Below are 19815 nucleotides of genomic sequence, written 5' to 3' on the forward strand. Positions count from 1 at the left end.
TGTCTTTGCATGTAAGGGAATTTTCCAAATAAAAACAATGAGATTCATTAAGGAATAGATAATAGATTTAATTCAAATTGTATATTTCCTGAATATGAGAAGGCAAATAACAATCAGACTCGGAAAATTTGCCAACAAATTTTGAAAGAGGGAAATATGGAAGTTATTTTTGCTAATATTATTTTAAAAACAGCTTTTTGAGATATAACTCATATACCATACAATTCACCCATTTAAGGTTTCCAGTTCAGTGGGTTTTAGTATAACATCAGTCAGTTTTAGAACATTTCCATCACTCCAGAAAGAAACTGTACCCTTTAGTCATTACTCACCGTTCTCTCTCAACCCCTTATATTAATATATTTTTTAAAAGTATTAAGATGCCAAGATTAAAATGAACGAGTGCTAGTGCTAAGTCACTTCAGTCATGTTCGACTCTTTGCAACCCCATGGACTGTAGCCCGCCAGTCTCCTCTGTCCATGGATTTGCCAGGCAAGAATACTGGAGTGGGTTGTTATCTCCTTTTCTAGGGGAGCTTCCTGACCCAGGGATTGAACCCAGGTCTCCTGCATTGCATGCAAATTCTTTACCATCTGAACTACAGGGAAGTATTCACAGAAGGTGAAATAAGAATACAAATTGCTAATATGAAAAACTGAAATTCAGTAAGCTAAAACCCAATTCCAGTGCACCAGTTTTGGTTTTATTTATTTTATGAGACTATATTGAGAAACTCTTGCACTTATTGCAGGAGGAGTGTTAAAACCTATCATGCAGTGTCTTTAAAAACACTCAAATTCTTTGATCAATAATTCACTTCTTGGAAAATATCCTAGGCTAATAACCAGAGTTTTGGATCCACATTTAAACCCAGTTTTTATCAGCTCTTTATTTATGGTGAAATGTAAAAATACATAAATCTCCAGTGATAGAGGAATAATTATGTACTTTACAAAGCATATGTTGGGAATATGAAATATTCTTATCGTATGCCTATGCCATGGAAAATTAGTGTAGGTTAAATAAAGTAAACAAACTGAATAGGACCTATAATGTGATCTCAATTATGTTTAAAAAAAAAAAATGATGCTGAACAGAAAGGAGCATTCAGAATTTCCCTGAAATATCACATCTTGATATTTTGAGAACTGTTCCTTCCAGTTCTATAAAATTGATGCTTGCCAAATATTTATTTGGAGCATTTTCCACATATGGTTTGCCTTAGGGAGTCTTAGACTCCTAACCCCTGGCCTTTACTTGCTGGATTGGGGGAAAGGAGCCCTGATTTCCTGGAGCAATCCTCTTTTACCTACAGAAATATTTTTAGATTAAAGCTTTGGTGATTTTCACTGTGTCCCGAGTCCTTATACTCTAGCAACCCTGTAAGATACTCCAGTTGTATATCCTGGGTGGAGAGGACTTTTTCCAGAAGAGTCATTGAACCAGTCTCAAAGGACTGTCAACCTGACTTCAGGATCCCAGGTGCTCTATAGATGGAATTTCATTTTCTGATCCCAGACAAGTGTTAATTGCTTACTAGGTGAGGATAGTTTGGTTCTTTTAGCTGCATACCAATGCAAAACAAATGTTCTTCAGCAGGACAGGAAAAAATTCAGATGGGTAGCGTAGGAGTCACTTGGATGAGCAATCTTGGTACAGAAGGAGGATCTTGTTTAACTCCATAGTTTTCATGCATTTCATGTGAAGGCTTCACTACCTTTAAGATTAGCTAAGAAACAAAAACCAATGCTTTCTTTAAAAAACACACTTTTTTTTTTTTTTTAAAGATTTACTTCTGCAGAGCTAATCAAGAACTTAAACATTCCTTACTGGCTATTTACAGTTTACTTTCTTTGTCAAACTTACTAGTAAACTCTTGCTGGCCCAGTCAGAGGTGCTTCATTTAACTTTATTCAAAGGAGACATGTTTTCCCTTGGGGAAGCTTTCCCTACCTCTCTTTCTAAAGGAAAATGCCCCTTCAAATATGTTCTTTGAAGCCCATTGAGAGAATAATGACAACAGCTAATATTTGTTGAGCATTTCTTTTCTGCATGTTCTAAGCACTTTTTAATACTTCTTACTTCACAACAACCTTGGAATCTACTATTGGCCCAATTTAGAAAGAGGGTAAAGAAGTATGTGAATCTGTAACAAACAGCACATCTTTAAAAAAAAAAGATTTTCTTCTGATCTGTTCATCTCCTTTCTGTCTCAACTATCTCATCCATTCCCCAGACTCTGTGCTGCTCTGAGTGTAGCACTTTAAAAAAGAAATGCCAAGGATGGAAACAAAAAGAAAGAACCCTTGACTCTTGCTGAAATTATTCCCAAAAGAGTGTGTGGGAGTGAGGCAGGAGGTAGATACCCCCCTCTCCAAACCCCCCACCCCTCCAGGGTAAAGTAATTGGAGAGTCATTCTTTATTGACCGAAACTGAGTCAAGAATAGCAGGACAATTGAGGGAGGAGTTTGGGCCCTGCCAAAACCACACATTTCTTGTTCAGGAGACCTCCCCAACCATACATGCACAGAACAGGTTCCTTGCAGGCCAAAGGGGGAGCACTGTCAAGGGATGCTCTACCCAGATGCCTTTGCAGTAGGTTCCGTCCTGGCTAAGAGATGTGTGCGCACACATGGGAGGAACCTGAGATATATCGAATATAGACTGTGAACCAGGCAAGTCAAAATGATTGGCCAAATGAAACCGAGAAGAAATAACTCCCTAAAAGTAATTCAAACGGTCACAAGGGTGTGACTCAAGGACTCTCCCTCTGAGTCAGCTCATGTGCCTATCTACACAGACTGTTGTCTTTCGTCTTAATAACTGCTTTACTGCCTTCACTGCTTCCTGTCTTTGTGGGAATTCTTTTCTGCAAAGCTGAAGGGCCAGAGCTCTTGTGACTGACCACTAGTCTAGTGGCTAGGATCTGGCGCTTTCACTGCTGTGACCCAGCCCAGCCTCTGGCTGGGAACCCAAGCCCTGCTCCAAACTGTTGCAGACCAAGGCTTCCTGAGATCAGGAGCAGAGGAGCATGGTGAACTTCATTTTGATGATGGCGACTGAAAGGGAGAGATGGGCCAGAAATCCTGAGCCCTTATAGTCTTGAAGGTAGAAGAAAAGGTGGGAGAGAGGAGTCTTGAAGCCGAAAAGGGGAACAGTTTTAACAACTGCCATCAATCTTCACACTTGAAGGCGTGGGAGGTTGGACAGGGAAATATTTGGGCATAAAATAATATGACAAGTGCCAACCTCCAGTTTCCAGAGACTAGTCTTCATCTAAGTATACTTTTCCTGTAGTCAGCGTTGTTTCTCTAACTAAAAGTATACCTTCAGACAAAGAAAGAAGGGTGGCCTGGGGAAGGTGAGAGAATTTTTGTTTGGCTGAGCCCTATTTGCTTGCATTTGTGTTGCTGAGGGAATTATGTAAATGCACGGATTTTGCTAAGGAATGTGAGAAGAGGAGTTATCAGCTGGAACAGACCAGAAAGGACTACTGGGGGGCAGGGTAGTGGGTCAGCCTACTGAGAGGAACTTGAGGGCAGAGGGAGATTGCGAAGGGAGCCTTCACCTTTTCCTTGATGGGCAGGTGATCCGTCATCCTGCTCTGCCTGGGTAGGGGATGGTGGGGGAGGAGGAGGTTCTTGGGACCTCAGACCTCCATTGCTAACACCAGGAGGAGTTCTTCACCCTTCCTTTGTCTTTCCACCCAAATTTTCAAGAAAATCTACATCAGTGAGAATGGATTTTATGTTTTCTGAGCATTAGCAATTTAGAAGTTGGTCTTTTGTTCTTAAGTCATTTAGTCGAGTCTGACTCTTTGTGATCCCATGGACTGCAGCATGCCAGGCTTACCTGTCCATCACCAGTACCTGGAGTTTGCCCAAGTTCATGTCCATTGAATTGGTGATGCCATCCAACCATCTCATCCTCTGTCACTGCCTTCTCCTGACTTCAATCTTTCCCAGCCTCAGGGTCTTTTCACATCAGGTTGCCAAAGTACTGGAGCTTCAGCATCAGTCCTTCCAATGAATATTCAGGTTTGATTTCCTTTAAGATTGACTTTGCTGTTTGATCAGTTGATAAGTTTGATCATCTTGCTGTCCAAGGGACTCTCAAGAGTCTTCTCCAACACCAAAATTCGAAAGCATCAATTCTTCGGCGCTCTGCCTCCTCTATGGTCCAGCTCTCACATCTGCAAATGAGAGAGCCTGTAGGAAGACACAAGAAAGAACAGAGGGCCCAAAGCAGGCCCAGCCACATAGAGATGGAGTTTCTCTTTGAGGAGAGAATTCTACCCAAGCGGAGCATGGAGATGATGTTCATTTATGGAACCCGAGAAACCTCAGCCGAATTGTTTGCATCCAGGCATTCCCACTGCTGATGGGGTCTTTGGGGTTACATCTTGTTGAATGGGTAGAAATCAGAGTAAGCCCAACAAAACTGATTCTGATGGGTGTCAATGCACGTACCAGATCATACCCGCCAAACTGTGTGGGCTCTACTTGAGAAAATCCTTCTATGATCTGTCTACCCAGTTACTCAATTTTCATCCTGAAGTGTCCTCTCTCTCCACAGCCTATCCCTAAGGTTTCTCGATAATGCTTCACTCATTTGCTCCTCTCTTGTCATCATGTCTCTCTTCCTCCCTCACCTGCAGCGTTGCTACTTGCCAGGCCACCTGTTCTTGAATGCTGGCTTCCTGAAAATGTCACCAACAATCTGGTCATAAGACAGAGCAGAGGCTCTTGCCGATGGCCAGTGAAGGAAGGCTCCATCTCCAGTCTCCTGGTAGCATCTAGAGGGAGGAGGGCTTAGCCCGGCTATTTCAGAGGTTTTGAATTCTGCTTGGTGGGTCTGGTGATGTGGGGTCTTGGATAATGACAGTGAAGAGTAGTGTAGGATTGGAGGAAGCAGCAAAGGTGACGATTTTGAGGCAAAGGGTTCAAACAGTCCTGGGGTATAAACCATCATTTGATGCTTTTTATTTATTTCAAAATTCATTGGTTTTAGAGGATGTTCCTGCAGTGAAAAATGAAGCTATTTGCCACTTCTACCTTTCAGGACAAGTGTTTTCTGGAATAATAATGTTGTGTTGATGAAGACCATGTGGGAGTAGATGAATTTGCTTCTCACTGCCTTCCCTCTGACCTCTCACTCTTCTGATAACAGCAGCAATAACAACAACAATAATAATAACAAAATATATTAGCACATTTAATCCTCACAACAGTCTTATGGTATGCACACAATTGTCCTCATTCTACAAATGTAGGAATAAAGTAACTCAGAGAGGTCAAGTTACTTGACCAAGTCACACATCACCTCCACCATCAGAGCTATTTGTCAGAAGTAAAAATTTGGTAATTTCACATTCTTTCTTCCTATTGCCTAAAAGGTAAGCCCTGATCTGACACAAGCCCCTTCCTGATCTGGCCTCTGGGTACCTCTCCAGTCCTCCTCTTTGTACATGATGCTCTGTTTGGATCACATGTGGTTTCTGAACACACCTGTGTGCTCAGTCGGTCAGTTGTGTCTGACTTTGTGACCCATGGAATTTTCCAGGCAGGAATACTGGAATGAGTTGCTATTTCCTACTTCAGGGGACCTTCCTGACCCAGGGATTGAACCCGTATCTCTTGCCTCTCTTTCGTTGATAGGCAGATTCTTTACCACTGTACCACCTGGGAAGCCCTGGTTTTCTGAACATGTGATACTATTTTATGTCTCTTTGAATAGGTCTCATCTGGGATTTTTTGTCCCCCCTCCCATTTCTAAGTGGAAGAAACCAATCTGAAAAGGTTATATCCTGAATGATTAAGCAAAAGTATGGAGACTGTAAAAAAAAAAATTCAATGGTTGTTAGGGATGGGGAGGGGAGGAATAAACAGGCAGAGCACAGAGGATTGTTACAGCAGTGAAACTGTTTTCTGCATGATACTGAAATGGTGGATACCTTCATTATACACTTGTCAAAATCCACACAATGGACAATACTGAAAGGGAACCGTAATACAAACTATGGATTTTGGGTGAAGATGATATGTCAAGGTAGGTTCATCTATTATAACAAATCAACCACGCTGGTTTGGGGCGTTGACAGTAGGGAAGGATAGGGGTGTAATGAGGGGGGCAGGAAACATAGGAAAACTCTGCCCTTTCCACTCAATTTTGCTGTGAACTTAAAACTTACTCTAAAAAAATAGTCTATTTGGGGGCTTCTCTGGTGGCTCAGCGGTAAAGAATTTGTCTGCCAGTGCAGGAGATACTGGTTCGATGCCTGGCCCAGGAAGATCCCATATTCATTGTGAAACAAAACCTTACTGAAAATGAAATGCTGCACCTGAGTTCAAGTATTCTGCCCTGCCCGCAAATATTTCTGTTCAGGGAGTACAGTCTTTAGTAATCTGTTTTTCTTTGCTCACTGCCTGAGCGTGTGACCGAAATAGCTGGAGAGCAGGTCTGATCTCGTGTGTTATCACAGAGTTTGCATCTCGGGCAGGTCAAGGTTCCCTTCATTCCCGAGAGGAAGAAGAGGGAGGTGAAGGCATAGGACGTGGTCATGGGCCCCTGGATGTACTTCCCCTCACCCCAGACCCTTTGTGGAAACTCACAAACAGGGTCAGGGTACACCTGTTTCCTATGATGCCGGACTGCACTTTGTATGATATGTGAAGAAGGAAATAGGGATGGGTAGTGCAAATGGGAAAGGTAGATGTCTGAAAACTTGGGGAGAAAAATACACATGGCTTCTTGGCTTAGGATGAGTAACAATAAACCAGTAACACAGGAGAGAGAAACGCCTTCCCCAGGCATCTTTCCACACAACTACTGCATAGTGATGACTCAGACGGTAAAGAATCTGCCTGCAATGCAGGAGACCCAGGTTTGATCCCTGGGTTGGGAAGATCCCCTGGAGAAGGAAATGGCACCCCACCCCAGTATTCTTGCCTGGAGAATTCCATGGTCAGAGGAGCGTAGAGGGCCTCACAAAGAGTCAGACACGACTGAGCGGCTAACACACACTGCGTGGTAGGCATGCTGCTGGGGGGTAATGTGACTCAGAACTGCCGTGTCATTTCAGCAGTAAAATATGGCAGGAGTGCAGTGTCCAAGGGTGAGAAATTGCCTACTGTGACTATTACATCCATGCTTGTAAGCAAATTTGCCTCAGCCTGGGCATGATTGACATTTGGAGCCAGGTCATTCTTTATTTTGGGGGTGGAGTCTGTTCTGTGCATTGTATGATGTTTAGCAGCATCCCTGTCCCCTATGCTCTAGATGCCATTAGCAACTGAAATGGCTCTAGATTTGCCAAATGTCTCCTGGACAAAATCGCCATTGTTTTGAGAACCACTGATTTACAGGAAGAATTCAGTTCCCCTCACAACTTGGAAAGAGTGACTATTATGTGAAAAATCACGGAGTAGTTATTAGAGTCACTCTGGTGGACGAATATTCATGGATGCTGCCCATTTGATGCTTACATTTGGTGGATGAGAAGGTGGAGAGATGCGTGGAGGGTGTCTCAATAGGTAGATGTGATTTCTCTTAGTAATCAGCCAGTGTTTGGGGGAAAAAAAATAGGTGTCCAAGCTACTTCCTTGTAGCCTGTCATGGGAGGCCACAACAGTCTTTGTGTGAAAGCAGGTCAAGAAGCTGACAATCAGAGCCTAATGACACAAGGAAAAAAGTTATCTTTTTTTTTAAAAATATTGAGGTATAATCTATTATACAAATTGTTGTACACCTGAAACTTGCAGTTGTACACCTGAAACTTGTATAATAGACTATGCCTCAATTTTTTTTAAAAAAAGATAACTTTTTTTTCTGTGTCATTAGGCTCTGATTGTCAGCTACTTGACCTGCATTCACACAAAGACTGTTGTGGCCTCCCATGACAGGCTAGAAAGGAAGTAGCTTGGATGACTATTTTTTGGGCTTCCCTTGTGGCTCAGCTGGTAAAAAATCCGCCTGTAATGCGGGAGACCTGGGTTTGATCCCTGGGTTGGGAAGATCCCCTAGAGAAGGGAAAGGCTACCCACTCCAGTATTCTGGCCTGGAGAATCCCATGATCTGTATAGTCCATGGGGTCACAAAGAGTTGGACACAACTACGCAGCTTTCACTTTCACCCTTTCATACTCCATTTGTAGTTATTATAAAATTGGCTCCATATCCTGTGTTGTACAATACATCCTGTATCTTATTTATTTTTGTAGGGTTTAGAATTTCTTGACTCTGGGTAACATGACCACAAATTTCTTTGGCTTTCACCCTCACAGTGATGCTACCCACTCTGCTTAAACAAAACAAAACTATCGTTGTATCATGAACCCACAAATTTAGCTACTTCTCCATCTTTCCCATGGCTTCATTATGCACTACAGGTGTTACTTTAGCACTTTCCCGAGTGGCCTTACACAGAGATAAGCACATTTCCTCTTCCTATTTTGGATTTTGATTCATTAATATTGAACTCAGGGCCAACAGCACTTGTACCTGAACCAAGGTCCTCTCACAGCCTTGTGGCGCTGAGGAATGCTAGGCAGCATTTCAGCCCTGCTGGAGGGACTGCGCCGATTGAGGGAAGGCTGAACAAAAAGCACAAAAATGCAAAAACCAGGCCACTAATTAGACCGCAAAAAGGACTACCTACTTTTTCAGAAAGTGTGCGGAAAAAGTATAAAAGCCTAAACGAGGAAACAGAACCTTGCCTTTTTCTACCTCAGCCAGGAAGGTGCATATGGGATGACTGAGCTTTTTTACCTCTTTGTATTTGTTGGCGAGTGGTCGTAAAAGTGCCCTGAGTGATGCTTTCGGGATCATTAATGCATGTTAGTTAGTATGTGAATTTGCAAATATAGAATCCACAAATAATGAGGATTGAGGGTATCTATATTTTTAATAAGTTCTCTGTGGTACTGTGATACACAGCCAAATCGAGGAACCTCTGAATTACATAATTTGTGAATGTGAAGTAGTGCTTTTGTGACAGTACAAAACTTATAAAAATTTCTAAATACATTTAATGTCCTGCCCTAATTTAAAAAAATGTTAAAAGCTATGCGTATGCCTTGTGGTGCAACTGTGGCTGTTACCATTGGTTGAACTTTCCTTGAGGAAATCATTTTTATTCTTTTAACCATAGATAAGCAGAGAGATTTTTAAAAAATCTATGTGATGGAAGTATACAAAAATTTAAGTTACCACTGCAGAATTAAGATTGGAAAGTACAACTGGAATAATCTTTCACTTTTGGAAAAATCAGCTGAGCCTGAAGGAGCAAAGATCAGTGTATGGTGAACGTTTCTCTTTAAATTTGATGCTCAGGAGAAGTGAGATACTATTCTTTGATTTTTTCCCCCCTAAATTAAAAAGAAAGTATCAAAAGCTTTATTCCTTGAACATGACATCTCCCTCTACTTCTTTCAGCATTACCATGATCACAATTACTTTCCTTACCAATTGCTGTGTTTTATTTGTCTCTCCTGCAGAATGTAAATATACTAGGGACTGTGTTTGTCTTATTTGCAACCATGTCCCTGATACCTGCTGCTGCTGCTAAGTCGCTTCAGTCGTATCCGACTCTGTGCGACCCCATAGACGGCAGCCCATCAGGCTCTCATACCTAGTGCATAGTAAATGTTCAAAAAAGTGTGCTTGAACGCATGTATTTTGAATGAGAAGGGAAAGGGGAAAGTGAATACTTACTGAGAACTTACTATATGTTAAGCAAGTTACTATTCTATTTATTCCTCACAAACCTTTATCATAGATATTTTGAATCCCATTCTATAGATGAGAAAATCAAGGCTCAGAGAAGCTTTGCAGGAAACCTGTGTCACTCCATCAGACATTATTAGTTGCTAGCTCAGCTTGCATCTCCCCTTCTTCCTTGTTGGCAGAGCCTGAATTATGTTGAATATATTGCACAACCCCTTACCCCTAACCCTCACATGCTTTAGAGGAAGGCATTCCTAGCCCATATTCCAAGTGTAAGTCCTGACTAAGACAATCAGGGTGAAGTTGTTCCTTTTTTAAGTGATTAGTTTGGAGTTTGACATGTGACTCAGTTCAAACTAATGCTGGGGTTTGGATGTCCTGAAAAAGATTTAGAATTCCTAAGGGGACATTAAAAATTGTAGAATCTCTGGATTTGATGTTTCCTGGGTATGACGCCTGGAATAAATACAGTCATCTTATGACCCGAAATAGCAAAGTGGAGAAGCTGAAGAACCAGGGTCTATGATGACATGAATAAGCCTTTGAGTTAACTAACCTCAAAGTCACTCCACCCCTGGACTTGTCAGATTGGAAAAATCCATTTCTGTATCGTATCAGGCATTTTGAGTCAAGGTGGTGTTTTCAGACGAAGGCATCCAGATTGATGTGAATAGGTAGCTGGGAGTGGCAGGTCCAGATTTTTTCCTACATCTCACTCAGATGTCTGTGTGCTTTCCATTCTACTGTCTTTCAGAAAGTGAATGTTTAAAACAAAGGCCGGAAACTTCTGAGTCCCAAGGGGAGCTAAATAATGGGCTTTGTTGTAGACTGCTCAGCTTGTCCACTCTAGAACATCCTTCATACATTTGGCAATAGAATTGTTCACTGTGCAGGTATATGTGAAGTAAGTACTATGTGATGCTTTAGTATATGTATATATGTTTAATTTGGTTTTGGCTCTGCTGGGTCTCTGTTGCTCCTTTGGCTTTTCTCTAGTTACGGTAAGTGGGGGCTATTCTCATTTGTGCTGCACGGGCTTCTCATTTCAGTGGATTCTCTCGTTGAGGAGCGTGGACTCCAGGGCACATGGGCCTCAGTAGTTGCAGCATGTGGGCGCGGTATTGTGTGGTTCCCAGGCCCTAGAGCACAGGCTCAGTAGTTGTGGCACATGGGCTTCATTGCTCCATGGCATGTGGGATCTTCCCAGACCAGGGATTGAATGCATATCTCCTGCACTGGCAGGTGGAATCGTTACCACTGGGCCACTGGGGAAGCCCTTCAGTATATTTTAACTTTTATTTTCTTCTGTAATTGTCCCTGTCTTTTCATATGAATCCTAAGTTCTCTGAGGGCAGCATCTGTGCCTTGTTTTTCCATAAGTGTCTGCTTGCCAGTTTCTTTTTTCATTCTGCTGGGTAGATATGCAAAGTGAATTAACTGAAACAGTGAAGGATGAAATTCTAGCTCTCATAACCAAACCTCAAGAAGGGTGGAGCGGGCCTCATGCATGAGTGAACCCCAGAGTGGTCTGTAACTCATACACAGATCAGGGCTCGACAGCCCAGAAGGCTTTGCTTGGAACTTGCTGCCTCCAGGTTCCCTTACTTGGCTGGGAACCTGGTCACCGGCCATTTCCACATCACAGGCGCACAGCTCCTGACACACGAGAAGGGTGAGACTCTTCTTTGGCTTCTAAGGAAGCACCCTGGAGAAGGTCTTGTGTCACATGCGCCTTCCTGGACCAGTCACTGTGGCTGGGTACCGTGATTGGCCCACCCTGAGCTCTGGGTCCACACCTGGGTTCAGAGGGGCTGGATATCTTAAAGGAAAGTATTCTAGACAGAAAGGAAAAGAGCTACCTTATCCTCCCTGGGCTTCTTTCCAGGCTGCTAGGTTAGTGTTGGGTAAATAGTGGTCAGTATAAATACCTTGGGAACTAGTAAACACAAACTTGTCTCTTACTGGTCCCAAATGAACACACAGACACACACAGTGTCCACTTACAAGCTTTTTCCCAGTTTCAGAACTCCATGTAGACACTATGGGAAGAGTTTCTGCACCCATGTTTTAGAGTTGAGACCCTTTTACTCCCAAGTCTTGATGATGACTTTAATGATTGCCAGATAGCATGAACCTTTCTCCGTGCCCCTCCTTCCCACCGCCACCCCCCCCCCCCCCCCACCGAAGGAATGTAGCAGAGAGAGAATTCCACCGTACCAACTCACACACATCAACCTTCTCAAAAGCACACAGCCTCGGCTCCAGTGACATGCCTTTACCTGCCTGCTCTGGGATTGAGGATTCTCACTTTTGAAGCATTTAGCCCCCAACCTTCCCTCTTAGCTCATGCATGCTCAGTCACTTCAGTCATGTCCAACTCTGCGACCTTATGGACTGTAGCCTGTGAGGCTCCTCTGTCCATGGGATTCTCCAGGCAAAAATGCTGGAGTGGGTTGCCATTTCCTTCTCCAGGGATCTTCCCAACCCAGGGATCGACCCCCATCTCTTACATCTCCTGCACTGGTAGGCTGGTTCTTCACCACTAGTGCCACCTGGGAAGATTCCTCCCCTTGTAGCCCACTGAAGCCTATTCAGTCTCCAGCATGGAGAAGAGAGCACTGTGATCACTGAGCAACTTGGATCCCCCGGGGACACAGGCTGAACAGGATGATTTCCCAGGGGGCATCGCTCTTCCCGCTGACCTGTCCTCTTGCCAAATGCAGGCGAGCCAAGGAAGGGAGGAAACCATCCTACCTTCCTTTTCTTGTTCACAGACTATTAATACTGTGAACAGTGACATGCTGGAAACTGAAAGTGCTCAGTCCAGCTTCCATGGGGGTCTGTCAGCCCAGATCAGGATGTGAGAGTGCTCAGGACAGCCCAGAGAGTTTTGATTCTGAGCTGTTGAAGGAGACTTTTGGTTTCTTTGTCTAGTTTATGCAAGGATCACATGGAAATTTTATAGCTGAAAAAATGCTTAGGATTAATTTAAATATGTTAGTGTTGATTTCTTCACTGAAATGCCTGCATCATTTAAGCAGGAGAGAATAATACCTTTGTTGATATGGAAATCATCTTTGACATAAAAAGTGACTCAGCAAAAGGATTTTCTGCACCTCTCAATGAAAAGCAAACCAAAGAATTCAAAAGAGTAAGAGTATTTGCACCCTACCCTTTTCCCCTCTGTGTTAGCTTCCCCTTTGTATTGTATTGCTGTTGTAACAAATAATCACAAACTTAGTGGCTTAAAATAACACAAGTATATTCCCTCATGGTTCTGGAAGCCAAAAGTCTGCAACCAGTTTCACTGAGTCAAGGTGTCCACAGGGCTGTTTTCTGCTGAGTCTCGAGAGGGGAGTTTGGTTTCCATGGCGTTTCTGCCTGGGCTGTGTTCCCTGCATTCTTTGGCTCCCAGCCATCTTCACAGCCAGCAGAGTTGCATCCTCAGATCTGCTTCTCTGATGATTTCCTCTGCGTCCTTCTTGGAAGGGCCTTATGAGCACATCAAGCCCACCCAGGGTAATCTGAGACAATCCACCACACCAAAGCCTTTAATTTACTCACATCTGCAGTGTCATTTACCATGAAGATAGCACATTTGTGGGATCTGGGGATGAGAATGAGGACATCTTCGAGAGCTCTTATTCATGATTCATCCTAGTACACCCTTTTTACTAAATTAACAATATAAATCAAGGGAGAAATGACGAATCAAGGGGCTATTTATTTTAGATTAGTGAAAAATTACTGGAAACATGTAACGCATCAGGTGCTCCTTGTGAGCTCCAAAAATTTTTCTTTTAAAAAGTTTGTTGCCTCAAAACATATTAAGGAGTTAAAAACATTTTTTTGAAGTATTGATAACAATGTATAATAAAATATACATACCTTCAGTATCTTTGCCTATGTGTGTGTGTTTGTAAAACCATACCCAGATCAGTATACCAAACAAGTCTAGCACCTCTGAAGTCTCCTTCACACCCTTGCCAGTTAGTAACCTCCCCGCCACCTTAGTAGCCTCTGTTCTGATGGCAACCACGACAGATTTCTTTTTACCTGTTCTTCAACACACAAATGTATGAATTCTTTTACATTTTGCTGCTTTTGCTCAATACAGTGTCTTTGGAATATATGCATGTTGATGCAGCAGTAGTTTATTCTTTAAAAAAAAAAATTGCTGTGAATGCCATAGTATTTGTGTATCCTTTGAATGAATATCCAACTTTTTACCCATTCTCCCTTTAATGGACATTTGGCTTGTTTCCATTTGGGCACCATGATGAATAAATCTGCTATAAGCATATTAAACGTGAGAAATTTTTAATGGTTAAAAAAAGAGACCATGTCCTCAGGCACTATGGAAGACTTTGAAATTTGGCTCATCTGTTAAGATTTGGATCAAATATGTCCCCCAAACCAAGAAGTTTTCTTCCACCCCAGTGAGTATCAGTGATTTTGACCTCTGCCCACCCATGTCCTTATTTGGTATTCCTCCATCATCTCATCTGGAAAAGGAAATGACAATGAGCAATTTTGGAGGTTCCCTTTGAGAAAAAATTTTTGCACATATACTTCTCTGTAAACATATATGCTTATGTTTGTTTGTGCAAAAGGAATTATGCTCTACAGAGTGTTCTACGTACTTTGTTTCACTTATCGACAACTTTGTTTATAGTTGGATATCAGTATAAAGCATCATTATTTTTGTTTTTTAGAAGTTTCTTCCTCTATTTATTTATTTTTGGCTGTACTGGGTCTCTGTTGCTGCATGGAAGCTTTCTCTAGTTGTGGCAAATGGGGGCTACTCTTCGTTGCCATGCACAGGCTTCTGCTTGCGGTGGCTTCTCTTCTCGTGGGGCACAGGCTCTAGGCACACGGCCTTCAGTAGTTGTAGCATGCAGCCTCAGTAGTTGTGGCACACAGGCTTAGTTGCCCCAAGGCATGTGGAATCTTCCTGGAGCAGGGATCGAACCCGTGTCCTCTGCATTGGCAGGCAGATTCCTATCCACCGTACCACTAGGGAAGTCCCAGCATCATTGTTTTTAAAGATTGTATAGCATAGATGAACTATAATTTATTTAAAGAGACTCTCCAGTTAAAGGATATTTAGGTTGTTTTCAGTCTTTTTCTGTAATAGATGATGTTTCAGTGAGTATCTTCATATGTTTTTGGAAACAGTTTAAAGCATCGCCATAGGATTCCTGGCAATAATATTATAGGCTTAATAATACCTACTTTTTAAATGTTAAAAATGCCACGTTATTTTCCAAAGATTTGTACTGTTTTGACCTCTTAAGAGAAATATTTGAAAATACCTGTTTCTGATATTCTAACCAACTTTAAGCATCATCATACTTTAAATATTTGCTATCTGCTAGAGGAGAAAATAATGATGCCTTGATTTGCGTCTTTGGAGGATAATAGTTAAAAACTTTTTTTCTTTCAGTTTTACTGAGATATAATTGGCCCAGAGCCCTGTGTAAGTGGGGCTTCCCAGTGGTATAGTGGTAAGGAGACATGGGTTCAATTTCTGGGTTGGGAGGGTCCCCTGGAGTAGGAAATGGCAATCCACTCCAGTATTCTTGCCTGGGAAATTCCATAGACAGAGGAGCCTGGAGGCTACAAACCGTGGGATTGCAAAGAGTTGGACACTCACTGAACAACTAAGAATGCATGCATGCACTGTGTAAATGTAAGGCATGTAGCAGAGTGATTTTGACTTACATACTTCATGGAGTGACTACTGCAATAAGGAACACTCATCATCTTATATAGGTACAAAATAAAGGAAAAATGTGACACACATATTCATACACAAACATACACAAATAATGGAATATTACTCAGACATAAAAAGAAAATCTTGCCCCCATAACAACATGGATGAACCTAGAGGGTATTTATGCTAAGTGAATAAGTCAGAGAGAAACAAATACCATATTATTTCATCTATATGTGAAATCTAACAAACATAACAAAACAGAAATAGAGTCATAGGTACAGAGAACATTAAGTGGTTGCCAGAGGGGAGGGGTTGGGAGAATGAGCCAAATAAATGAGACAGATTGTGAGATACATACTTTCAGTTCTAAAATAAATGAGTCATGGGATGGAACATACAACGTGGGGAGTATAGTCAATAAAAGTAGAATATCTTTGTCTGGTGACAGGTGGTAACTACACTCATCATGGTGATCATTTTGTAATCATCAATAATAATAGTATAATATCTCTGTGTGGTGACAGATGGTACCTAAATTTATCTGGTAATCTTTTTGTAATATATGGGAATGTCAAATCACTATGTTGTATACCAGAAGCTAACATCATGTTGAGTTGTATTTCTTTATGAAGTATAACTTAGCTTTCTTTTACTTTATATTACTTCTATAGACTCCACTCATAACTTCTCACCCTTTAAAAAAAATTTTTGGCTGTACTGGGTCTTGGTTGCTAAGCGGGCTTTTCTCTAGTTGTGGCGGGCGGGGGCTACTCTCTAGTTGTGGTCCATGGGCTTCTCATTGCAGTGGCTTCTCTTGATGTGGAGCATGGGCTCTAGGGCCCGTGGGCTTCAATAGTTGCAGTTATGGGCTCAGTAGTTGGGACTCTTGGGCTCTGGAGCACAGGTTCGGTAGTTGTGGCACATCAGTTTAGTTGTTACGAGTTTAGGTTACCAATTTAGTTGTCAGCTGGATTCTTTACCATTGAACCACTAGGGAAGTCCCACTTCCGATCTTTTTAAAGTCAGATTGCTTCATACTCATTTTATTTTATTTATGAGATCTAGCTTTGAGATGTACTTAAATTCCTATTTATTGAATTTGTTATAGAATTGAAACTTGCTCAAAATCTGAAAAGTCTGAAAGCAGTGCATTTTGAGCCACTTTTCCTTTTTTTTTTTTTAAAGTTTTAATGTAATAGAAATCGCTTGATCACATGAAGATCATTAGATTTTTTGACACACACTCATTTTGTTGTAATTGCTGTCAAAATCCCTTTTCATCTTTTCTTTCTTCTCTTTTCTGGCTTTTAAAATTTTTTATTCATCAACTCATGCCATCTCATACAACAGTGTTCTACTTGTGACAGGGCTGTCAGGAATGGACTGAAGTTAGCCAAAGAGTTCTCTGGGCAGGTTTCTCTATCTGCAGTTTCATTAATCCTGTAACCACTGTAAATTTGACCTTCTATAGTGGGCTCTAAGTAATCCTAAACCAGGAGCCTTTTAATCTTTCTTCCTCTCTCACTTCTTGGTTATGAGAATTCTTCCCAGTATTTTACCTTTCTTGGATCTCAGTGTTAACGAAACTCATCTTTTGTAAAAATAAGCACAGGTTTCACTATAAGGATGTTGCTGTCAGCATCATTTGGGTTTGAAATAATCTTAAATATTTAAATAAAGGGCAACAGCTAACGTCCATATAGTGAAATGTCAAACAGTCATTTAAGTGATGATGTAGACCACAGTCTTCAAATTGTACTTCCCAGATCGGTAGCGTCAGCATCAACTTGTTAGAAATCCAAATTCTTGTCCCCTCTTCCCAGCTACGGAAGTGGAGACTAGGTGATTGGGTGGGTGAAGACCAAACACCTTGTATTGTATGGATCTCCTCAAGAGCCTGCTCCAGTATGAGAAACACTGGAGTAGATAAGCTAATGTGAGAAGAGGACCACAATATAATGAATTAATAAAGGCAGATTACAAAAAAATTACATACAGCGTCATCCTAGTTTTGAAATATTCGTACATATATATATGAAATTCATAGAAACAGACCTGTAAAGATGTCCAGATTGTGAAGTGTTGACAATGGTTCTCACTGAGTAGGGAGGTTCCAGGTGACTTGATCTTTTAAAAACATTTTATTTGTGCTTTCAAACATTTCTTCAGTGAATGCAAATTACTTACATAATTTTAAGATAGAGTAAAATAAATATTCTCCATTCAGATAGATTTGGCAGACAAGAGGGACCCATCTGTACCCCTGAGTTTCACTCTCCACTTGGGAAATGTCTTTATTCTTGCTGCCATCAGCAGACTGGTAACCGGAGAGCAGCATTTCCTTCTAAATCTCTCAAGCAGACAGCAACAAAATTGCTTTGACTTCCTTAGTATGGCTGGAATTTTAAAAAACATCTTGCCAAACGTACTCAAAGATAACCGAAGATGAGTAAGCCAGAAAATATGAGAAACACAAACTTCAGATCCTAGCACAGTTACCTGCTCCTTTTCCTGTTTCATATTTGGCACGAGATGTTTCTGTATTCTGGTTATCAGGGCAGGTTATCCCCATAAACACTTCCTCATCTAGAGTTCTTCTGAAGCTACAGTCCCAGCTTCACATCTGAAGGCTACATTTCCTCCCAAGTGGCTGGTGGGACTCATGTCAGGCATGATGGATAAGCCTGGGCCTCACGCACGCCTCTTGAGTTATTATTTGTGTGTAGAGTGTGGACTCCACACACATGAATACACAGTTGCTCTGTAACAGGTGTGACTTCACAGTCACATCAGTCCACAAGATTCAGAGGCACAAGAATATAACTTTAATTTGAAGTAAGTCAGCTTTATGTAGAAGATCATGGCTCCATTTTCTATCTGGAAGAAACATTTAATTTTGTTAATCTTGTGAATAGATTTCTTCATTCTATTAATAGCTCAGGTTCTTAGCTTTTTGGATTCTTCAAAGTTAAACAACTGTCCCATTAGGGGGAAGGCCCTTTTCCCAGGGTTTTTCTTCCTCATTGCCTTCCCTCTCAATTAGTTCTGAATTCCTGGATTCTTAAGCCACTGCCAATAATTGAGAGTGAGGAAGGAGTCATCTTGCTTCTGAGTCTTTCTCTGTCTTGGTCCTCTGCTTTCCTTTAGCCCCCAGTGTTTACTTGGCATTTGTGTGATACCCAGGGTGTCCAAAGTCATGGCAGATCTGTATGTGTGGATCACAGCATTGGGACCCATGGGGATGCCACAGCCTTACAGAGGTTATAATTTGTTTAAAAATACTCAGCCTAAACATTGTGATATTTTTGTATCTGTTTTTAGGTTAAGCCCAAACCCAAGAAGTAGTACAGCATGCATATTCAAAGAGTGATTGGCTAGGATTAAATAAAAAGAGGCTACAGTCCAGAAGTAGTGGCTCTGTCAAAACAGTACTTTGCTAATCAGCATAGTGAATGTCAGAAAGGGGAGTTTATTGGAGAAACTAGTAGCTTAATTTATTAATAAACTTAATTACTTAGCATGATGATTCTTAGAAATGAAGTCTCAATGGTGACAGTAGAGGTATTCAAAATATGAGAACTGGCTAAAAATACCTTAGAGAGGCTCCATAGTCTTGTATGAAGAGAGTGTAACATTTAGGGAAATGTAAAATCTAGCTTGATCCCTGCTTGGTCCTTTGCCCAGCTATTGGTGGAGGAGGATTTCTGAATGATGCCAATTAGGAGGCATAGACTCCTGATTCTGAAGCATCTGCCACCTGTGAACACTTCCTGCAGTGTGGTTGGATCACTGAAAGGGTACAGAGCTGGAATCTTATTGAGTTAACAGGAGAGTGTCAACTCTTTGATGACCGCTGATGAATATGCATGTAACAGACAGCTATGTGGGTGGCAGAATTTGAGTTGTGGTTGCTTTCCCTGTAACCTGACAAATGATGAGGATGTAGATAAATCTCACTTCCTCAAACTTCTAGTATTTTCTAATAAAAACAACCTAAAACACTTAATGATTCAGGAGTCTCCCTGTTCTGGGTGGACACAGCATAGCTTTAACACAGTATCAAGATAGATGGCATTATAGTGCTGGTGGGCACCAGAATGTGTTAAGGTTTTGGAAACAGGACCTAGAGAGAAAAGCTGAAGGAAGTGCCCAATAAAGGAACATTGGTGGGGTGTCTCCTGGGTGGCTTCCCACAGTGAAAGTTAATAAAGGGGCAGCACAAGCACTATTCACAATAGCAGGACATGGAAGCAACCTAAATGTCCATCAGTAGAGGAATGGATAAAGAAGATGTGGTACATATAGACAATGGACTATTACTCAGCCATAAAAAGGAATGAAATGTTGCCATTTGCAGCAATATGGATGG

The sequence above is a fragment of the Dama dama genome, chromosome 29, assembly GCF_033118175.1.
Source record: "Dama dama isolate Ldn47 chromosome 29, ASM3311817v1, whole genome shotgun sequence".
Taxonomy (NCBI): Eukaryota; Metazoa; Chordata; class Mammalia; order Artiodactyla; family Cervidae; genus Dama; species Dama dama.